This window comes from Caretta caretta, chromosome 1, assembly GCF_965140235.1.
Source record: "Caretta caretta isolate rCarCar2 chromosome 1, rCarCar1.hap1, whole genome shotgun sequence".
In the NCBI taxonomy this organism is placed as follows: Eukaryota; Metazoa; Chordata; order Testudines; family Cheloniidae; genus Caretta; species Caretta caretta.
Window position 1 is genome coordinate 109,416,354 of NC_134206.1, and position 24,532 is coordinate 109,440,885.

General features: G+C 45.0%; 1 protein-coding gene across 2 annotated transcripts in view; it reads right to left on the reverse strand.

Annotated features, from left to right (window-relative positions):
• Positions 1–24,437, reverse strand: part of CARS2 (cysteinyl-tRNA synthetase 2, mitochondrial) — a 72,077-nt gene extending 47,640 nt beyond the window's left edge. For both annotated transcript variants that reach the window (XM_048855211.2, XM_048855196.2), the window contains exon 1: positions 24,339–24,437. The gene's annotated coding sequence lies outside the window, so the exon portion shown is untranslated. The remainder of the gene's footprint in view (positions 1–24,338) is intronic.
• Between the last annotated feature and the right edge of the window lie 95 nt (positions 24,438–24,532).

Genomic DNA, 24,532 nt, shown 5'->3' on the forward strand with positions numbered 1-24,532 from the left:
TAGGTCAGTATAACTACTTCGCTCAGGGGTGTTGAAAATCCAACCTAACCCCCTGTGTAGACAATGCTAGGTTAATGGGAGAGTTCCCCTGTTGACCTAACTACTACCTCTTGGGGAGGTGTAGTACCTCCCTGACAGGAGAACCCCTCCCAGTAGCGTCTTGGAGTCTTCACTGAAGTCTTCACAGGTCATAAATGATCTGGAGAAAGGTGTAAACAGTGAGGTGGCAAAGTCTGCAGATGATACTAAACTGCTCAAGATAGTTAAGACCAAAGCAGACTGTGAAGAACTTCAAAAAGATCTCACAAAACTAAGGGATTGGGCAACAAAATGGCAAATGAAATTTAATGTGGATAAATGTAAAGTAATGCATATTGGAAAAAATAACCCCAACTCTACCTTAAATACTATGGGGGCTAATTTAGCTACAACAAATCAGGAGAAAGATCTTGGAGTCATCGTGGATAGTTCTCTGAAGACGTCCACGCAGTGTGCAGCGGCAGTAAAAAAGCAAATGGGATGTTAGGAATCATTAAAAAGGGATAGAGAATAAGAATATCTTATTGCCCTTATAGAAATCCATGGTACGCCCACATCTTGAATACCGCGTACAGATGTGGTCCCCTCATCTCAAAAAAGATATACTGGCATTAGAAAAGGTTCAGAAAAGGGCAACTAAAATGATTAGGGGTTTGGAACGGGTCCCAAATGAGGAGAGATTAAAGAGGCTAGGACTTTTCAGCTTGGAAAAAAGGAGACTAAGGGGGGATATGACAAAGGTATTTAAAATCATGAGTGGTGTGGAGAAAGTGAATAAGGAAAAGTTATTTACTTGTTCCCATAATATAAGAACTAGAGGCCACCAAATGAAATTAATGGGCAGCAGGTTTAAAACAAATAAAAGGAAGTTCTTCTTCACACAGCTCACAGTCAACCTGCGGAACTCCTTGCCTGAGGAGGTTGTGAAGGCTAGGCATTGTAACAGGGTTTAAAAGAGAACTGGATGAATTCATGGACGCTAAATCCATTAATGGCTATTAGCCAGGATGGGTAAGAAATGGTATTCCTAGCCTCTGTTTGTCAGAGGGTGGAGATGGATGCAGAAGAGATATCACAGATCAATACCTGTTAGGTTCACTCCCTCTGGGGCACCTGGCATTGGCCACTGTTGGCAGACAGGATACTGGGCTGGATGGACCTTTGGTCTGACCCAGTATAGCTATTCTTATGTTCTCATGTTCTTAAGTGCTACAGCTGCACCTTAGTGTCTTGACTCTCCTAGGAGGGAAGTCAAGACACTAAGGGTAATTGCCACCCAGGTATTTCCTATATCTCAGGGGTAAGGAGCTGATAAGTGGAGTCTCCATCTGAGTAGCCAGGGAAAAGTGTGCATTTTTGTGTGCACCAGAGGTTGACTTTTCAATCTCAAATTATCAAACACACATTGACAAGTGTGTAGAGGGGAGTTAAAAAGTCAAAAGACAGAGTAAAAGGTGGCATGATTTTCTCAGATTGCATTTGAAGTTTGGTCTCATGGGCAATTTATTTTAATTCCAGATAACTCTGAAAAGATCTTTACAAGTCAGATACTTTTCCAAAAGTCTTCCTAGGCAATTCCCCAGTTTCCATCAGCTGATTTATCAAATCCGCTTTCTCACCAGGCATCACAAGCAGAAAACGCAGCCCTAAACCAGTGTTTCGATGGTTTTGGTTTTGGACTTTGTTTACAGCTACCTGTTTGTTGATCTTCCTCCCTTGGGAGCACAAAGAGGAATTAAAGTGGTGACTACACTGTTTGGAGTGCGCTGATCCCTCTTTGGGGCCTCTAGGTGCTACTGAAATGCAAATAATAAATACATATCAGAAAGGGTTGATCTGGCTGGTGTCTTTTGAGACATTACCATTTCCTACAGGGCTGAATTTCTTTCATCAGCAAACTTCTCTACTACCTCTACAAAAAAGGTAGATGTGTTAGAACTAGTGTGGGGCAGAATTTTTTTGCCAAATAGTTTATTTGACAAAACCTGCAGTTTTGGTCATCCTGAAACTATACCTCAATATGACCCAAATAGATCTGGCCATTCACAAAACAGCCGAAGGAGGAAGTGGTACTGCCAAACTCCATTCTCCCCTCTCCTAAGCACCTTTAGCTTGGTGGTTAGGCCAGGCCCCTAGAATATACAAGACCTTCGTTGAATTCTCTGCTCCAGAATTGAAGTGGATTTTTTCAATTCACTGAAAATTAAAAAAATAAATAAAAATCAGATTTAGTTTGACCAGGCCTGATTTTTTTTTCTTCTATTTTTTGGAACTGCCACCAAACCAAAACAATCAGTTTGTCACCCAGCTCTAGTTGGAAGTAAATGACCACAACCTTCCGTTTTGACTGGACAGTATAGAAAGTCTCTTTGTGGTATGCTGCCTCATGGAGGGCCTGACGTGAACCTCAATAGGTTTCCCTCAAAGCTATAAAGGATAGGTCTAGATAAGTCTTCTGGGATTTATTATGATTATTTAATTCATTGCCTCTGTGTGATAATAGAAATCTCTCTTCATCAAAACTATCTATCTCTGGGTCTCATTTTGGTTTACAGAGAGTAAGATGTAAGGGCCCTAGCATTCTTCCAGCAGTTATTTTTTTTCCCCTAACGTGTCATTTTCCACAATATTTAGATCTAACAATTTCAGATTTTTGATGAGGAAGAAACCTCACCAATGCATAGTTCGCTATTTTGAGTCTTGCTGGGATGAAATCAAAGATACTGTCCAATACCCTGTGTACATATGCTTTATGTATTTCTGTGAAGCTTCACAGGCCAATTACTTCAGTTTCCATTGTGAACGTTTTTTATTGTCTCATCTCTTTGATTCCTGTATAATTCCACGCACATCTTGATAGCAGAGTTGTCATTAACTCTGTGATCTTCTTTGTTCTGTACAGTGCAAATCACTTTGGCAGAGTTCAAATGATTAATAAATAACAGTTAATGGCATGGTTTTTAACTCATTCCCTAGTTTGGCTGACATTGTTAAAATAGCTGGGGATTGATCAGAAGAATGCATTTAGAACTCCTCTTTTATTTTTTTTCTTCATATGGTTTCAGAGCACATCAAACCTGTCCTTTGCTCGCTACGCTGGCTTCCCAAATCATTTCAAATCATATTCCAGCTATCAGTCCTTATCTTTAAGCACTCCATGGCCTGGGCCCAGGATATCTAAAAGACCACCTAAAGCTCCAGGATGAAGACCATGGTTGACAACTTCGCTCCTCTGGCACAATGGAACTCTCTACAATAAGGGTAAAGCTTATTGGTGTGGGAAAACTTTCTCAGGGCTGGTCTGAGACTGTGGAATGAACTCCCTGAGGAACTCAGGGCCATCACAAACCTTACCACTTTCTTCTTTGACTTTGACTTTGCCTTCTTTAACATACACACAAATAGCAACGGGTATATTCATTAAAAATAAAAAGTCCTACTAAAACAAGTCACTCCATTGCACATGCTTCTCCCCAAGGGGAGAGGATGAGATAACAAACCCATGACAGACGTTAGTCATGTCATTTAATGCACAATTGGAAGGCTCTAAGATAGTATGGTGATGAGTATGGTTTAAGAACCGAAAGAGAATACAATGAAGTAGTCAACCTGTGGAACTCAGAAAGGCTTTAATTTAGCATTCGATTCATAACCTTCATGTCCTGCAATGAAATATGATTTTCTAAGTGCACAAAAGGTTATGGTTATTAGTAAAGGCACTTAAATAAACAATAAACATTACATTACACTTTATACTTATTTTATTCTAGTAGAATAAATTCAGTGAAATAATGGATAGTTTACTGCAAGCACTAGAAAACTGAGATACGAAAAGGAGAATTCGCAAAAAGAAAAGGAGTACTTGTGGCACCTTAGAGACTAACCAATTTATTTGAGCATAAGCTTTCGTGAGCTACAGCTCACTTCATCGGATGCATTCTGTGGGGAAAAAAAGTATGCATCCGATGAATTGAGCTGTAGCTCACGAAAGCTTATGCTCAAATAAATTGGTTAGTCTCTACGGTGCCACAAGTACTCCTTTTCTTTTTGCGAATACAGACTAACATGGCTGTTACTCTAAAAGGAGAATTAGATTTCAAAGGAAAAGGAATACAGACTAACACGGCTGTTACTCTAAAAGGAAAATTAGATTTCTGCCAACCTAACCCTCCCCACAAGAATAATTGGGTTAATGATCATGAGGTATTGGAACCATGAATTATGCACCTTAAATCAAGAATACTTCTGGGGATTTCCAAACACAGGGCCAAATTCAGGCAGTCTGGGGCTCCAGGCACACCATGACACAGGTTCTTGGTAAACCCATCCCTTCCCTGTGGCCCCAATCTCCACTCAGAATGGTGGTGCTAGGGGACCACCCTTCTATCCCAAAAAGAAAGGGACAGCAACATGGGACTTTCTGCCCCCTAAGAGTGGCAGCAGGGTCTTCCTCCCCAATGAAGCAACAAGGGTGGCAACAGGGGTCCTCTCATAGATGACTCATGCCTCCTGATACTGGGGAGGCACAATCTAAAGAGGAGAACATGTGACCGACCCACATGTCTCTTCTGCCCAGTGACCTCCCCGCCCCGCCCAGGGCCACCACGTTCTTCTCACCCCACCAGCATTATCTGCAGGGCCTCCGTCCTTCTCCCACTGTGCCTCTTCCCCAGCATCTTTGGCCACTGTCCCTGGCAGCCAAGCATGGGTGGGGAGTGGGAGGGAGCTGCTTCTCACTCTGGCTGAAGCTGGCTACTCCGGGTTGCTGACTCTGTGCTTGAATAATAAGAGTATAGCAGCAGAAATATACTACCGACCACCTGACAAGGATGGCGATGGCGACTGTGAAATGCTCAGGAAGATTAGAAAGGCTACAAAAGCAGAAAACCTCAAAATAATGGGGGATTTAAACTATCCCCATGTTGACTAGGTGCATGTCACCTCAGGAAGAGATGCCGAGATAAAATTTCTAGATGCTATTAAAGACTGCTTTTTGGAGCAGCTAATCCAGGAACCCACAAGGGGAGAGGCAATTCTTGATTTAGTCCTAAGCATAGCACAATATTTGGCCCAAGAGGTGAATACAGCTGATCTGCTTGGTAACAGTGAGCATAAGGCAATTCAATTTAACATCCTTGTAGGGGGGAAAATACGAAAGATACCCATCACAATAGCATTTAACTTCAGAAAGGGGAACTACACAAAAATGAGGAAGCTAATTAAATGGAAATTAAAGGAACAGTCACAAGAATGAAATGCCTGTAAGCTGTGTGGAAACTATTTAAAAACACCATAACAGAGTCTCAAACGAAGGCCTAGAAAATTAGGTTAGCATAACTACATTACTCAGCCTGAAAAATCCACACCACTGAGCGGTGTTGTTAAGCCAACCTAAATCCCCATGTAGACAGTGCTAGGTCAACAGAAGAATTCTTCTATCTACCTAACTACCACCTCTAAGGTAGGCAATAGCATTTTAAGTGTAGACATACCCTAAATATATACCAAATTAATAAAAACAGTAAGAGGACCAAAAAAATCCCCGCATGGCTAACCACAAAGTAAAAGAGGTGGTAAGAGGCAAAAAAGGCAGCCTTTAAAAATTGGAAGTCAAATCCTAATGAGGAAAATAGAAAGGAGCATAAACCCGGGCAAGTGAAGTATAAAAGTATAATTAGGCAGTCCAAAAACGAATTTGAAGAGCAAATACCAAAGACATAAAACGTGACAGCAAAATATCTTTTTAGCTATGTCAGAAGCAGGAAGACTACCAAACATCAGTGTGCCAGGTTTCAGAGTAACAGCCGTGTTAGTCTGTATTCGCAAAAAGAAAAGGAGTACTTGTGGCACCTTAGAGACTAACCAATTTATTTATTTATTAAATTGGTTAGTCTCTAAGGTGCCACAAGTACTCCTTTTCTTTTTGCAAACATCAGTGTGGTCACTGGACAATCAAGGTGCTAATGGGGCATTCAAGGAGGACAAAGCTGTTGCAGAGAAGCTAAATGAGTTATTTGCATAGATCTTCATTACAGAGGATTTTAAGGAGATTTCCACACCTGAGCCATTCTTTTTAGGAGACAAATCTGAGGAACTGTCCCAGATTGGGATGTCAATAGAGGAGGTTTTGGAACAAACTGATACATTAAATAGTAATAAGTCACTAGGACCAGACAGTATTTACCCAAGGGTTCTGAAGGAACTCTAATATGAAATTCCAGAATAACTAACTTTGGTTTGTAACCTATCTCTTAAACCATCCTCTGTACCAGATGACTGGAGGATAGCTAATATAACACTGATTGTTAAAAAGGCTCCAAGAGAGATCCTGGCAATTACAGGCCGATAAACCTAACTTCAGTACCAGGCAAACTGGTTGAAACTACAGGAAAATACAGAATTATCAGACACACAGATGAACCCAGTATGTTGGAGAAGAGTCAACACAGCTTTTGTAAAGGGAAATCATGCCTCATTAATCTATTAAAATTCTTTGAGGGTGTCAACAAGCATGTGGACAGGGGTGATCCAGTTTATATAGTGTACTTGGATTTTCAGAAAGCCTTTGACAAGGCCCCTCACCAAGGGCTCTTAAGTAAAGTAAGCAGTCATGGGATAAGAGGAAAGGTCTTTTCATGGATCAGTAACTGGTTAAAAGACAGGAAACAAAGGGAAGGAATAAATGGTCTGTTTTCATAATGGAAAGTATTAAATAGCAGTGTCCACAAAGATCTGTACTGGGACCTGTGCTGTTCAACATATTTATAAATGATCTGGAAAAGGGGGTAAACAATGAGGTGGCAAAGTTTGCAGACTGAAGATAGTTAAGTCCAAAGCTAACTGCAAACATACAAAATGATAGTGTCTAAATTAGGTGGTTCCACTCAAGAAAGAGATCCTGGAGTCGTGGATAGTTCTCTGAAAATAACTGCTAAATGTGCAGCAGCAGTCAAAAAAGCTAACATTAGGGAAGGGATAGCTAATAAGACAGAAACTATCATAATGCCATTATATAAATTCATGGTATGCCCATACCTGGAGTACTGCATGACATTCTGGTCACCCCATCTCAAAAAAGACATACTAGAATTGCAAAAGATACAAAGAAGGGCAACAAAAATAATCAGAAAAAAGAAAAGGAGGACTTGTGGCACCTTAGAGACTAACAAATTTATTTGAGCATAAGCTTTCGTGAGCTACCGTGCCACTGAATGCATCCGATGAAGTGAGCTGTAGCTCACGAAAGCTTATGCTCAAATAAATTGGTTAGTCTCTAAGGTGCCACAAGTACTCCTTTTCTTTTTGCGGATACAGACTAACACGGCTGCTACACTGAAACCAAAAATAATCAGGAGTATTGAACAGCTTCCGTGTGAAGAAAGACTAAAAAGACTGGGACTGTTCATTGTAGAAAGTGATGACTAAGGGGTGATATGATAGAGGTCTATAAAATCATGAAAGAAATGGAGAAAGTGAATAGGGAAGTGTTATTTAAGCCATAACACTAGGACCAAGGGACACGCAATGAAATTAATAGGCAGCAGATTTAAAGCAATCATAAGGAAGTACTTCTTCACACAATGCATAGTCAACCTGCAGAACTTATTGCCATAGGATGTTGTGAAGGCCAAAAGTACAACTGGGTTCAAAAAAGAATTAGATAAGTTCATGGAGGATCGGTCTATCAATGGTATTAGCCAAGATGGTCAAGGATGCAACCCCATGCTCTGGGTGTTTCTAAACCTCTGACTGCCAGAAGCTGGGACTGGATGACAGGAGATGGATCACTTGACAATTGCCCCATTCTGTTCATTCCCTCTGAAACATTTGGCACCAGCCACTGTTGGAAGACAGGATACTGGGCTACACTGACCATTGTCTGACTCAGTATGGCTGTTCTTATGTTTGTATGTTTCCTAGCCCATTGCTTTAACCATGTCACCCCTGTCTTTCATCCCTCCACTGACTTCTCTTTCTCTGGTGCATCAAATATAAGCTACTTGTCTTCACTTTCAACACCCTTCACAGCCTGTCTCCATCGTACCTATCATCTCTCATTCACTATTAAGATATCAACTCACATCTCCAATTGGTCCATGATGCCATCCTCCATCACCCATTTGTTAAATTTTCAAAGAAGCATCTTTGTGCTTTCTCCCATGTTGCCCCTCACACTTGAGAGGAGCTCCCCATAAACAACTGTAAAGCCACATTATTGTTCGTCTTCAAATCCCTTCTTAAAACTCTCCTTGGCTGTGATGCCTGCAAAAAACATGACAAGGACTAGGCTGCTGGTGTGCTGTGACTACAACCTGTCATGCTGACCAATACTGTCTGATTGTTTCCTCGTACTCCGCCATCTGAATCCATCTTTTATCGCTTGTCTTATATACAGATTGTAAAACTTTTGGGGCAGAAGCCATCTTTTTTGTTCCACGTTTGTGCAGCGCCTAGCACAATGGGGTCCTGGTCCATGATTAGGGCTCCTAGGCATTACTATAATACAAATAAATAATAATAATTAATAATTAATCATAATAATATGTTTTTGAAAACTTAGTTTGGTAACTAGATCTTAGATTACAACTGCAATGGCATGCTAAACTGTACTATACTGTTCAGCTACTAGGTGGTAGTGTGTGTAACATACCTTATTTAAGCTAACCTCAGCCATACCTGGCAGTAAATTAAAGGATCTTATACTGAACACATATGGTATGTATCTGTCTGAGAAGGAAGCTCTGTGGCCAGTCCATATCTGCTACAGAAGCCTGACCTGCTAGTAACAGCCCTGCAACCTACAGTGACTCCTGACATGACATGGTGTCAGGAATAAACCAGTTCCAGAGGAGAACAGAAACAAAAGAAAAACAGCAACACAGGTTGCAAACAGAAGGAACAAAGCAATAAAGATTGCAGGATCTCATCAAGATGCCACTTTTCAATGCCCCAGAGAATGTAACGCTTTGACAAACCCTCACAATGGACAGCCTGGAAGCATTGCTACAAAACTCCATAAGGAAACTGAAGATATACAGGTATCCTCTTTAATTTATGCTATTGGGAAGCACGCAGAGCATATCTTTAAATCTTTTACCTTACTGAAGATAGTCACAATGATGCCTATGAAGGAGTTTGGCTATGTTTCATGCACACTTTATACCTCAGAGAAATGTGGTTTGTTTCACAGAGCATGTTTTCACCAGTGAATTTAAGAACCAAGAAAAATTCTGGATGTTTTATAAGAACTCTGCATGCATTGTCTGAAAACTATGATTTGGGGGCTGCAAAACATGCCAATATCAGAGAGAAGCTGGTTATTGGGTTAACAGATAAAAATCTTTCACAGCATCTACAGTTAAAACCAGACTTAATCCTAAATACAGCTATACAGCTAACAAAGCAGTTTAAACTAGTCAAAGAGCAGAACAAAAGGCAGAAGCAGCTTTAAAGACCTAAAATTAGCTTAGCTTCAGGTAAACTAACCCTAAGTCATACACAGACATACAAGCGCTAAAAGTCTTTCTCTTAAAAGCCCTGAGACTATGAGGAAATTCCAGGCAAAATACAAAGCCTTTCAGAATAAATGTACAAGATGTGGAAAATGTTATAGCTCAAGATGTGTGTCCAGCTAAAGGTGAAATATGTAATAAATGCACAAAATATGGACATTTTGCAGCTGTTTGCTGCACTAAGGCAGTGAGAGAGCTAAATATGAATACAATCAAGAGCCATTATTTGTGGTATCTATCATATGTGATGACACAGAACCTGCCTGGAGAATGAAGCTGAATATTCATAGAAAGATGATTGACTTTAAAACTGACTTAGGAGCTGATGTCACACTTATCTCAGAAGGGACCTACAAGACCTTTCCACAGTGACAAAACCACTGAATGAACTGTTAAAGTCGAACACATCTTGGCTATGGGGGCCAAATCAAGAAATTGCCTTCAAAAAGCTAACAGAAATTATCTCAACAGCGCTAGTTCTCAACTACTAGGATGTGAACAGACCCACAGTGGTCAGTATGCATGCAAGGAGTTATGGCTTAGGTGATGTATTGTTGCAACAACATGGATTTGAGTGGAAGCCAATTGCATTTTGCTCCCACATGCTCACAGAAGCAGCAGAATGATATGCACGTATTGTAAAGGAGTGCCTGGCAAGCATATGGGCATGTGAGAACTTTTACAGATATTTGTGTAGATTGGATTAGTTTACACTAACAGACCATACATTTCTTCTAACCCTCATTAACTGAAAAGACCTGGATCAAACACCACTGAGATGCCAGTATCTTTTGATAAGATTAATGCAATTTAACCCAAATGCTAAATAGGTTCCTGAGAAAAATCTGTTAGTAGCAGGAATTCTGTCATGGAGACCAGCATCACACTCAACTACCGTGAGCTCAAAGCTGATACAAAAGACATACGTGGATACTGTGGATGCATACAGATCAATGACAGAAAAGAAACAACATCAGTTACAAAGAGCAATATTGACAGACACACAACTTAAAGAAGTTCTAAGTTACATTAGCCCTGGTCTACACTAGGACTTTAGATCGAATTTAGCAGCGTTAAATCGATTTAAACCTGCACCCGTCCACACAATGAAGCCCTTTATTTCGACTTAAAGGGCTCTTAAAATCGATTTCCTTACTCCACCCCTGACAAGTGGATTAGCGCTTAAATCGACGTTGCCGGCTCGAATTTGGGGTACTGTGGACACAATTCGATGGTATTGGCCTCCGGGAGCTATCCCAGAGTGCTCCATTCTGACCGCTCTGGACAGCGCTCTCAACTCAGATGCACTGGCCAGGTAGACAGGAAAAGAACCGCGAACTTTTGAATCTCATTTCCTGTTTGGCCAGCGTGGCAAGCTGCAGGTGACCATGCAGAGCTCATCAGCAGAGGTGACCATGATGGAGTCCCAGAATCGCAAAAGAGCTCCAGCATGGACTGAACGGGAGGTACGGGATCTGATCGCTGTTTGGGGAGAGGAATCCGTGCTATCAGAACTCCGTTCCAGTTTTCGAAATGCCAAAACCTTTCTGAAAATCTCCCAGGGCATGAAGGACAGAGGCCATAACAGGGACCCGAAGCAGTGCCGCGTGAAACTGAAGGAGCTGAGGCAAGCCTACCAGAAAACCAGAGAGGCGAACGGCCGCTCTGGGTCAGAGCCCCAAACATGCCGCTTCTATGATGAGCTGCATGCCATTTTAGGGGGTTCAGCCACCACTACCCCAGCCGTGTTGTTTGACTCCTTCAATGGAGATGGAGGCAATACAGAAGTAGGTTTTGGGGACGAAGAAGATGATGAGGAGGAGGTTGTAGATAGCTCACAGCAAGCAAGCGGAGAAACCGGTTTTCCCGACAGCCAGGAACTGTTTCTCACCCTAGACCTGGAGCCAGTACCCCCCGAACCCACCCAAGGCTGCCTCCTGGACTCAGCAGGCGGAGAAGGGACCTCTGGTGAGTGTACCTTTTAAAATGCTATACATGGTTTAAAAGCAAGCATGTGAAAGGATTACTTTGCCCTGGCATTTGCGGTTCTGCCTTTGCAAAAGGTTTCTGGGGAGGGCAGCCTTATTTCGTCCTTCATGGTAGGACACTTTACCACTCCAGGCCAGCAACACGTACTGGGGAATCACTGTAGAACAAAGCATTGCAGTGTATGTTTGCTGGCATTCAACCAAAATCCGTTCACGCGGTGGGAGGAGGCAAAATGCGACCTTGTAACGAAAGCACATGTGCTATGTATGTAATGTTAACTTTCAAGGTTTACCCTGAAAGAGTGTAGCCACTGTTTTATAAAATGTGTCTTTTTAAATACCGCTGTCCCTTTTTTTTTCTCCACCAGCTGCATGTGTTTCAATGATCACAGGATCTTCTCCTTCCCAGAGGCTAGTGAAGCTTAGAAAGAAAAAAAAACGCACTCGCGATGAAATGTTCTCCGAGCTCATGCTGTCCTCCCACACTGACAGAGCACAGACGAATGCGTGGAGGCAAATAATGTCAGAGTGCAGGAAAGCACAAAATGACCGGGAGGAGAGGTGGAGGGCTGAAGAGAGTAAGTGGCGGGCTGAAGAGAGTAAGTGGCGGGCTGAAGACAGGGCTGAAGCTCAAAGGTGGCGGCAGCGTGATGAGAGGAGGCAGGATTCAATGCTGAGGCTGCTGCAGGACCAAACCAGTATGCTCCAGTGTATGGTTGAGCTGCAGCAAAGGCAGCTGGAGCACAGACTGCCACTGCAGCCCCTCTGTAACCAACCGCCCTCCTCCCCAAGTTCCATAGCCTCCACACCCAGACGCCCAAGAACACGGTGGGGAGGCCTCCGGCCAACCAGCCACTCCCCCACAGAGGATTGCCCAAAAAAAAGAAGGCTGTCATTCAATAAATTTTAAAGTTGTAAACTTTTAAAGTGCTGTGCTTAAAGTGCTGTGTGGCATTTTCCTTCCCTCCTCCACCACCCCTCCTGGGATACCTTGGTAGTCATCCCCCTATTTGTGTGATGAATGAATAACGAATGCATGACTGTGAAGCAGCAATGACTTTATTGGCTCTGCAAGCAATGATTAAAGGGAGGAGGGGAGGGTGGTTAGCTTACAGGGAAGTAGAGTGAACCAAGGGGCGGGGGGGTTCATCAAGGAGAAACAAACAGAACTTTTACACCGTAGCCTGGCCAGTCATGAAACTGTTTTTCAAAGCTTCTCTGATGCGTACCGCGCCCTCCTGTGCTCTTCTAACCGCCCTGGTGTCTGGCTGCGCGTAACCAGCAGCCAGGCGATTTGCCTCAACCTCCCACCCCGCCATAAACGTCTCCCCCTTACTCTCACAGATATTGTGGAGCACACAGCAAGCAGTAATAACAGTGGGAATATTGGTTTCGCTGAGGTCTAAGCGAGTCAATAAACTGCGCCAGCGCGCCTTTAAACGTCCAAATGCACATTCTACCACCATTCTGCACTTGCTCAGCCTGTAGTTGAACAGCTCCTGACTACTGTCCAGGCTGCCTGTGTACGGCTTCATGAGCCATGGCATTAAGGGGTAGGCTGGGTCCCCAAGGATACATATAGGCATTTCAACATCCCCAACAGTTATTTTCTGGTCTGGGAATAAAGTCCCTTCCTGCAGCTTTTGAAACAGACCAGAGTTCCTGAAGATGCGAGCATCATGCACCTTTCCCGGCCATCCCACGTTGATGTTGGTGAAACGTCCCTTGTGATCCACCAGAGCTTGCAGCACTATTGAAAAGTACCCCTTGCGGTTTATGTACTCGGCGGCTTGGTGCTCCGGTGCCAAGATAGGGATATGGGTTCCATCTATAGCCCCACCACAGTTAGGGAATCCCATTGCAGCAAAGCCATCCACTATGACCTGCACATTTCCCAGGGTCACTACCCTTGATATCAGCAGATCTTTGATTGCGTGGGCTACTTGCATCACAGCAGCCCCCACAGTAGATTTGCCCACTCCAAATTGATTCCCAACTGACCGGTAGCTGTCTGGCGTTGCAAGCTTCCACAGGGCTATCGCCACTCGCTTCTCAACTGTGAGGGCTGCTCTCATCTTGGTATTCATGCGCTTCAGGACAGGGGAAAGCAAGTCACAAAGTTCCATGAAAGTGCCCTTACGCATGCGAAAGTTTCGTAGCCACTGGGAATCGTCCCAGACCTGCAACACTATGCGGTCCCACCAGTCTGTGCTTGTTTCCCGAGCCCAGAATCGGCGTTCCACAGCATGAACCTGCCCCATTAGCACCATGATGCATGCATTGTCAGGGCCCATGCTTTCAGAGAAATCTGTGTCCATGTCCTGATCACTCACGGGACCGCGCTGACGTCGCCTCCTCGCCCGGTATCGCGTTGCCATGTTCTGGTGCTGCATATACTGCTGAATAATGCGTGTGGTGGTTAATGTGCTCCTAATTGCCAAAGTGAGCTGAGCGGGCTCCATGCTTGCCGTGGTATGGCGTCCGCACAGAAAAAAGGCGCGGAACGATTGTCTGCCGTTGCTCTGATGGAGGGAGGGGCGACTGACGACACGGCTTACAGGGTTGGCTTCAGGGAGCTAAAATCAACAAAGGGGGTGCCTGTACATCAAGGAGTATTTCAGGCAGGACTGCACGGAGGGTTCCAATAAGAAATGGTGCACCTAAGTTATCGTTGTTATTGGAACAAGGAGGTTAGCCTGGCCTCTGATTGATACATGGCTAGATTTACCTCGCTGCACCTTCTCTGTGAGTGACTGCAGTGTGACCTAGAGGAATGAGTCCCCTAGACAGGGGAGGAGGCAAATGAGTACAAAACAAATCTGGTCTATTTCTTGTTTTGACCCACTCCATCTATCTTTTACATCTTTGGCTGGCAGCAGACGGTGCAGAAGGACTGCATGCCATCCACATCTCATGGCTGCTTGGCAGAAGATGGTACAGTACGCCTGCTAGCCATCCCCATCTCTTGCCTGCCTGGCAGAAGATGGTGCAATACGACTGCTAGCAATCCTCATCTCTTGCCTGCCTGGCAGAAGATGGTACAGTACGACTGCTAGCAGTCCGTATCGCCTGCCTGCTCACCATAAGACGGTTCAATAGGACTGACTGCAGGACTAAAGAGAATGACCTGGTCAAGTCACTCCAAATTTAGTCCCTGCGCCCATGTCTGCCCAGGCGCTCCCAGCCGACGCGGCCAGGAGCACCTCGGACACGATGAGGACGACTACCAGTCGTATTGCACCGTCTGCTGCCAGAAGGCAAGGGGTTGCTGCTACTGTGCAGCAAAGCCGTACCGCGTCTGCCAGCACCCAGGAGACATAGGGTGACGGTTACCTGAGCGGGCTCCATGCTTGCTGTGGTATGGCGTCTGCACAGGTAACTCAGGAAAAAAGGCGCGAAATGATTGTCTGCCCTTGCTTTCACGGAGGGAGGGAGGGAACGGGGGCCTGACGACACGTACCCAGAACCACCCGCGACAATGTTTTAGCCCCATCAGAGCGCTCCATTGTGACTGCTCTGGACAGCACTCTCAGATGCCCGATTGTTTGCCATTGCTCTGACGCTGGGAGGGGCGCTTACAGGGTTGGCTTCAGGGAGCTAAAATCAACAAAGGGGGTGGCTTTACATCAAGGAGTATTTCAGGCAGGACTTCACAGAGGGTTCCAATAAGAAATGGTGCACCTAAGTTATTGTCCTTATTGGAGCAAGAAGGTTAGCCTGGCCTCTGATTGATACATGGCTAGATTTACCTCGCTGCACCTTGACTGCAGTGTGATCTAGAAGAATGAGTCCCCTAGACAGGGGAGGGGGGGGAAGCAAATGAGTACAAAACAAATCTGGTCTATTTCTTGTTTTGACCCACTCCATCTATCTTTTACATCTTTGGCTGGCAGCAGACGGACTGCATGCCATCCACATCTCATGACTGCTCGGCAGAAGATGGTACAGCACGACTGCTAGCAGTCCGTATCGCCTGCCCGCTCACCATAAGACGGTTCAATAGGACTGACTGCAGGACTAAAGAGAATGACCTGGTCAAGTCACTCCAAATTTAGTCCCTGTGCCCATGTCTGCCCAGGCGCTCCTGATCGACCTCACAGAGGCGACCAGGAGCACCTCAGACATGACGATGACGGCTACCAGTCGTACTGTACCGTCTGCTGCCACAAGGCAAGGGGTTGCTGCTACTGTGTAGCAATGCCGTACCGCGTCTGCCAGCACCCAGGAGACATAGGGTGACGGTTACCTGAGCGGGCTCCATGCTTGCCATGGTATGGCGTCTGCACAGGTAACTCAGGAAAAAAGGCGCGAAATGATTGTCTGCCCTTGCTTTCACGGGGGGAGGGAGGGAACGGGAGGCTGACGATATGTACCCAGAACCACCCGCGACAATGTTTTAGCCCCATCAGGCATTGGGATCTCAACCCAGAATTCCAATGGGCAGCGGAGACTGCGGGAACTGTGGGATAGCTACCCACAGTGCAACGCTCCGGAAGTCGACGCTTGCCTCGGTACTGTGGAAGCGCTCCGCCGAGTTAATGCACTTAATGCACTTAGAGCATTTACTGTGGGGACACACACACTCGAATTTATAAAACCGATTTCTAAAAAACCGACTTCTATAAATTCGACCTTATTCCGTAGTGTAGACATACCCTTAGAGTTGGAAGGTCCAAGATCTAAATGACAATAGGGAAGTAACAAGAAACTACTCTGCAGTACATGGACAATTAAGTAAGGCAAATGGACTCATGATTACAGGTGACTGCATTGTAATTCCAAACAAAATAAGAGGAGGCATCCTAAACTAACTAAAGGCTGTGATTGGGTCAACCAAGCAGTGTGGTGGTCAGGCATCAGCAAGGACATAAATTATCTGCATGTGAACACGGTAGAACTAGCAGAGCGTCACAATATAAATAACCTTGAATAACATATCTCTCTACCAGATAGACCTTGGAAAAGACTAGCTGCAGATTTATATGAATATAAAGGATATCATTACCTGGTCATAGTGGACTGTTTTGCCAGATGTATAGAAATAATGTACTTGTTGCATATTGTAACATGTCACAGTGTTATTGGTAAACTAAGTGCACTTTTGCTTACTTTGGTATTCCAAAACAACAAGTGATGGACAATGGATCACAATTCACTGCAGCAGAATTTAATTCATTATGAGCTAAACACGATTTTGAACCTATTACTAGCAGCTTACATTACCCACAAGCAAATGGAGAGGCTGAGACAGCTGTTCAGATAGCCAAGGAAATCCTGCAGCAGGAAGATCCATTCCTTGCTCTTCTGAGCTACAGATTAACACCACTAGCTGCTACTGAATATAGTCCAGCACAACTCCTGATGGGAAGACAACTCAGAACTACCATTCCAACTTCGGAAAAGAATCTCTCTCTAAAGTAGCCAGACATGAGGAGAGTCGCCAAATCAGAAAAAACAGCAAAAAAAGCTTATGAACATGTTTACTACGGGTGAGACTCAATTAGAGAACTGCCGGGTCTATAACCTGGTGACTGTATTCATGTCAAACTGGATGGAGAAAAAGGATGGACAACTTCAGCTGTCATAAGTTACCCAGGAAAGAATTTTCTGTAGTATCTGGCTGGTGAATCTTGCCCATATGCTCAGGGTTTAGCTGATCGCCATATTTGGGGTCGGGAAGGAATTTTCCTCCAGGGCAGATTGGAAGAGGCCCTGGAGGTTTTCCGCCTTCCTCTGTAGCATGGGGCACGGGACACTTGCTGGAGGATTCTCTGCTCCTTGAAGTCTTTAAACCACGATTTGAGGACTTCAATAGCTCAGACATAGGTGAGGTTTTTCACAGGAGTGCGTGGGTGAGATTTGGTGGCCTGAGTTGTGCAGGAGGTCAGACTAGATGATCATAATGGTCCCTTCTGACCTTAGTATCTATGAATCTATGAATCACCCAAATCATATGTGATTGAGACCGACAGTGGAGAGTTAAACAGAAACCATTGACATTTACAGTTTGTTCCTCAGAAAGAACAGTCAACTGAGCAAATTCTACAGATGGCAGCTGCAGAACAAGAAGAAGACTCAAAAATTGCAAATCGACCACAGTCAATTGTTGCAATTAATTAACAGCCAGATGACCAAGTTTTGGGTCATGTAATTAAAAACCAGTATGATTCAGAGACACTTAACAGACTGATACTTCAAAGATACCATGATATTGAAAATTTTGTAAATGGTAGGAACGTTGAATTTAAAGGGGGAGATGTAATGGAATGCTAAACTGTATTATAATGTTCATCCACTAGGTGGCATTGGGTATAACATACCTTATTTAACTAAACCTCAGCCATACCTAGAAGCACATTAAAAGATTTTATGTTGAACACATCTGGTGTATATCTCTCTGAGATGTCTGCACAGAAGCTTGACCTACTAGTAGCAGCCCTGCAACCTACCATGGACAAAGTGTACATGACAAGAACTAAGTTTTCAAAAGATTTTCTACTATCCCTCAATGAATATTATTCTCAATGAAGCGATTATTCTGTGAGGGACCTTTTTTCTTTGGGAGCTCATCTTTTCCCCTCTTGCTGCTTCTAGAAGGAAAGAGAAGGTCAGAATAGTGCAGAAGAGTTGGGGGAAGAAAGGAGGTGGTCAGATCTTTGCAGTGGGGGATGCACTCAGGGCATCAGCTCTGCCCCACATCCAGAACCCCCTTCCATTTCTGTCTCCCTTCAAAAACTGCCCCCATAGTGCTGAGACCAGGATGTGGAACTGAGAACAGGCATGTCACTGTGAAGGGATTAGCATGCAGCTAGTGCATTCTGTGGCCAGGGTTACCATTGCCAGGGAGCCAAAGGCAGGGGAGGCAGAGAATTGGGCTGTGGTACATTGGGGTGTGGGATGCTAAGAAATTATTTTTTAAAAACCAGTGAAATTAAATGCCCCAAAACTTCTTTGAAACAGAATTAAGATTGCCCACTGATGCCTCCTCCTGCCTTTCCAGAGTTCAGCTACACTAAAATCTCTGAAAACCAGGAAATAAAAAGTAAAGATACATGCTAGTCCTGCAATGTAACCTTAACTCTGTCCTCTTTGAGCAATGCCCCAAAATGCTAAAAACACACATACTAATACACTACCTTTACACATGCCAGCTATTGCCAGCTCCAGGATATGGAGACAAAATTGGCTCCTCCTGGAAAGAATTCAGATGTCCATATTGATTCTTTTATTGTCTTTGCTACCATTGACCATTAAGTGTTGTTAATATGTCACTGTAGCCTGGCATGTTTGGAGAGAATTGCTCGAGTGGCTCTGTTCCATTCTGTCTGAGAGATTTTAGAGATTACTGTTAGGCAATTGTTCATCTATCCCAAGGGCTCTCTCATTCACAGTTTCATGCTGTTCTTCTGGCTGGCACCCTTCTGTTCAACATATACATGAGGTTGTTAAGAGTGTTAATAGGGAGATCTGGGATACAATGCCTTCAGTATCCAACCCTGGCAATACAATTGAACAACTTACTCAAGCCGAATAGTGTAGGCCTGAATGAGGGCTAGCTGACTGAGGCTCAGTCCAGGTACGACTGAGATAATTGGCTGAGGTAAATAACAGAAAATAATGGCGGACCCTAGATCAAGATCCTTCAACTAATGTAGTATGTATACCGTTTGCTACTGAAGTTCACATCCTGAAAGCTTTGGATCTCCAGTTGTTGCTGGATCCCCACATTGCCATGGTTGCTACATATGTTTTTATCATTTGCACTTGGTAAAACAGGTTGTGACCATTTATTTGACATGTGGACCTCATCCTGGGTATCCGTACCTTTGTCACCTATAAGTTGGATCGCTGCAACATGTTCTGTATGCGTCTTGCAAACCGGTGGGCTAACTCACAAGCCCATGCATCAGAGAACGTTCTCCTGCCACAGGACTTCACTTTCTTTCCTTCAAAGCTTCAGTTTTATTTCTTCAAAATAAAACTGTTTAACACAATTTAAAATATCATTCATTTCCTTTCCTCCTGATTTGGGGCCTTCCCCAGAACCCCATCTACTCCCTACAGGGTTACACTCTACAGGCCATCTGCCTTGGAGGCACATATGAAGTACGTTCTTTTTCATGACACAGAAACTCCTGTGGGAGTCTTCCTGCAACTATCACTAGTCACTATTACTGACTTTTATGAGGACCAGGAGATCTTCAGGCTATCACCTAATGCCTGGGTCACATCATCAGCTGGTCAGTCACAGATGTGGGGGTAGGCCCAACTATCCTTAAAGGTCACCAGTCACCATTCAAAAAATTAAAGTTAGTGCAGAATGAGGCTGCCCGTTTTGTATTTCATGCAGAGAGCACATTGAATTTATGACCATAGAATCATAGGACTGTAAGGGACCTCGAAAGCTCATCTAGTCCAGTCCCCAGCACTCATTAGCTGTCCGTTGATTTCTTAGTGAACCTCAGGATTGTGGGTGTTGATGCATAAAACTTTAAAGGGTTTGGGTTGTGACTACCTGAAAGACCTTCTCTCTCCCCTTTTGTCATACTGTGAAGCTTGGGATCAACCAAGGCACTTGAGTTTACAATCCCCTGGTTCAAACAAGGGGTAGGTTAGGATGTCTTGTCAGTGAAAGATCCTCAGTTCTGGAACTTCCTCCCTCTTAGCACCACACAGCCCAGATTTATTGACCTTCAGGAAACACTGAAAAGCTTATCTATCCAGGCTTTTCCCCAAAAGCATTGAATAGGGCTGGAGGGGAGAGGAGGAGAGTTCATTTTTTGGTGAGTTAGGAGGGCCTTTTACAGCCATTTGAGATTATAATTTGCATGCATAATTATTGTTCTGTGCCTAGAGCATTATGTGGGTGCTTTACTACACAGAATAAATACACGCATTTTATGCCTCTCTTAGCTGTTCAAGGTTTACATCATAAGTAAGATAACTAACAGACAAAAAGGGGAAACTGAGAAAACAGATAGGGTAAAGCATAAAACAGAAAAGAAAGCAGAGATTGGATAGTAGTTATTTAGTGCTCAGATATCATTGTGATGAGCATAAATATCTAGATAGATTCAGATACCTTGGGTAGGGCCTGGCTCTTCCTCTGTGTTCTGTATAGTGATGACCCCAGTGTTAATGCTTCACAAACAATAACAGTTTTGCCAACCCTATGCATTCAAAAATGATGAGTCAGGCCCCCAGAAATCATGAAACTGGCTTAAAATCATGAGATTATTAAACTAACAAATGGGGGGTTCTTTTTATTTGCCTCCTGGTTTTGGAGCATTTAGGGATCGTGTTTTCCAGCTTTTCTCTACAACCATGAGGCTAGAAACTTACTTTTTTTTTTTTTTAAATGAAAGCTGAGATTCTCACGTAATCGTATGACTTCTGGATCTGGGGCTTTAAAAGAGGAAATTTTCAGATAAGCACAGATACATTTTCCTAATATTGAGAGACTTATGATAAAATCACACATGTTGCCAATCCAGTTATATTAAGTGAAGGTCTTCATGAGTAAAGTCAAGTCTTCATGAGAAGACTGCTTAGAAGAGAAACATACATATGAACCTTGTAAGGAAGCTTTAATAAGAGGTCTATCCTGCACTGCTTTCACCACAACACTGTTCTTCCTCCCGCTCTTTTTGTGATCGTTCACCTAGCCATAGACATTGCAGCATCCCGGAAAATGAAGTTTTGCTATTTATACTTCCCATATTTTGTACTTATAGCATAAGCAATAAAACAAGCAGGAGAAACCTGCTCCCAATCCTCCCCACCCTCCCCCCGCCAGAGAGATTCCTCCAGACACAGACCAGGGTTATCCTCCGCTTCCTGCAGTTGAAGCTTCAGTGGTAGCAACAGCTAGGTCAGTGAAAGAAACGCAGGGAAGAAATGCATGAAGAGCTACTAGAGAAACTACAAGCAACCGAAGCATGATTGGGGAGGAGGGAAAAGAGGAAGGAAGAAAGGAAGGTTGGGAGGAGAGGGAGAGAAGATGGAGGGGGGGAGGAAGAGGAGGAGCTAGGCCTCTCCTGCTAATGATACTGTTGTCTTGACAACGAGGCTTACCAATAAGTATCCATTTTAAATAAAATATCCTCCCCCCATTAAAGCACACAGAGGGAGGGGAGAAACCTGCTGATTTTTAATCACTTTATTTTAAAGGCTATTGTTAAAATAATAACACTTTCAGCTCCTTCGAAAGACACCTCCCCTCTGCCATCATGATCTAAGCTCCCACAGCACAGCAGCAAGGCAGATCAGAGAAATGCTGAGTCTCTGCCACCTCTGGAGAAATGAGCTTTCCAGCCAGAGCTTTTTCTACCCAAAATCTCCCTTACTGGAGAGCAGGGAGAGTGTGAGGGAAGGAAACACTATCAATGGGAAAGGAGGATTTTGCTGTGCGTATTGCAGTCTATTTCCCCAATGAGGTTTGGGGTGGTTTTGATGATGTGTGTGTGTGTGTGTGTGTGTGAGCGTGCTCATGTGTGTGTTACACTCTCTCTCCCCTCTCAAAGTATTGTGGATTGAGGGAGAATTTTGCTGCATATTTGTGTCCCTGTCTAGGGATAAGACAAGGATTTTGCTGTGTGTGTTTTAGTATCTCAGCCTCTGGAAATGAGTGTGTTCTGAAAGCTTTGGGGTGGGTTTGTTCCTTTCCCACCTACCCCCAGTATGGTGCAGAGAGTATTGCACACTGTGTATGTTTTACTATCACTCTCTGGAATGGAAATTTACTGCATGTTACAGTCTCTCATTCGCTCTGCTGGGGATATCTTCTATCGGGGAGGATTTTGCTGTGTATTAGGCACTCTCCTTTTTGGAGAATGGGGCATTTTTAGTGGGGCGATGTGAGGAAGAGAAATTGCTGTGTACACTAGTTTCTTCCTCCTCGGGGATGGGGCATACTGGGTACTACAGTATTTCAGCCTCTGTGGACATGTAGAGGTAGACAGCCTCTGTGAGATGTTCATTACTAGCACATCCAGCAGAATAGATGTGTACCAAACTTTAGAAAACAAAGACTCCCTCTCCTCTAGTTACAATCTAAATTAAAGGTGACCTACACTGGGGAACGTAATTGGCTGTATCTTTTTTTAAATTTCTTTATGCTGCATGAAGGCTTGAAGGGTTTGTTTTACATATTAATAGCTCAGGCATCACTTTTTTCATTTTCTGTGGGCTACTAGAGAACGTGCAGAGATAGGACATCTCAGCTGCCAACAAAGTGAAATCAAATTAGTTTAGAGATGTGATTAATTCTCCAGGCAGTTTAAAACTCTTCTGCTGCTTTGTTTATTTTTCCTTTTTGGTTGGCTTTTAACTCAAACTGCTGGATGAAAAGCTATTTTGTTAAAGATACAACAAGGAGGGGGGAGGGATAGCTCACTGGTTTGAGCATTGGCCTGCTAAACCCAGGGTTGTGAGTTCAATCCTTGAGGTGGGCCATTTAGGGATCTGGGGCAAAAACTGGGGATTGGTCCTGCTTTGTGCAGGGGGTTGGACTAGATGACCTCCTGAGGTCCCTTCCAACCCTGATATTCTATGATTCTAAGCTGGCCCCTTCAGTTCCTGGCCAGAGGGGCAGCCAGTCCTCATCTCCGGTGAGACCATGAAGACATGTGGGAAAACCAGAGCCCCAGAAGGCTTACAGGGCTTCTTGAGCTGTCCAAGTAGAAAAGGGGAGGAGTAGGGGGGATGAATTTCATTGTTCTCATCAAATTACCTTCAAGAACACAGGACCCCACTTAGGCAGGAAGCTGACAGGGGACGGGGCTGCATAAAGGTCCCCCAGGCATCCCCCCTCCAATTCCACCCACCCTCACACGGGCAACACCCCAAAGGCACCGCCTAGCCTCCCCTCCCACTCCATAGGGTATGGCCCCCTTACACCCCTGAGGCACTCCCCTCCCCCTCACACGTGAGCCCCCGCAGACCCTCCCCAACACACACGCGCTGTCCCCTCCCTCCCCAGTAACCCCTTTGTTTCCTGCATGGGCATGTGCTGACTGCGTGCGAGGGCTTTTTCTGCCCGCCCCGCAGTGCACACGTGTACGGCGCATGCCCGGGGACCCAGGGGCTGTTGGGAAATGTAGTTTAACTCTCCCCACCTCCATTTTCTCGTCGCCCCTCGTCAGAAGGCGCATGCGCATTCCTCCCCCCCCTCCCTTGTCGCGGTGTCCCAAGCAGAATTGTCATTGCTTGTCCCGCCCCGATCCCCGTCTCTGACTGGCTCGCAGGGCGGCGGGGCGGGACACGACTGGCTGGCAGCAATGTCAGCAGCCGCCTGCGCTGGCTGGGTGACTCTTGAATTCATGCCGTTGCCTGGCGGTGGCTGTGCCAGTGGCCGGTGATCCGGGTACCGCGACTCAGACTGCGCCTGTGCCCGTTCAGCGGGACTCCGAGGGAGCCGTGCCTGGGAGCTGGGCGGTCCACTCCGGGGCTGAAGCAGCAGCCGCGCTGCACCATCTTCCCCCCGGTCCTGCGGCGATACCTCCCGCCCCGCGGGAGAGGCTGTGCGGGACAGCGCAGCCCTTTCCACCCGCTGCACAGCGTGGGTGCCAGTGACCCCCGTGTAAAAGCACCAGCCGCTGAGTTCATCACGTACAAACGCCCCGTGCATCGCCGCCATCTCAGCACCATGCACAACTTCCCCCGTAGCGTCAGCGCTCTTGCACGTAGCCACACGACTTTCCAGCGGGCCCCCGAGCACCATGCCCTGGCTCCCGGTGCGCTCCCGGCATCACACACGCGCCTTTGCCTCTGGAACCCATTTGTTCCCTCGGTACCTTACCGGCAGCCGCAGCGCAAGCTCCCCCCTCCCCGCTTGGCTCTGCTGTTGCAGCTGCCCCACCTCCTGCTCTTAAACGTGAGTAAGGAGAGGAGGTGCAGAGAGAATGAATATGCACATAAGCCTTCGTGCTGCTGCTGCTGTTGCGGGAGGGGGGAAGGGTCAGTGTGTGGAGGGGAGGGGTGCGCATGCGTGCT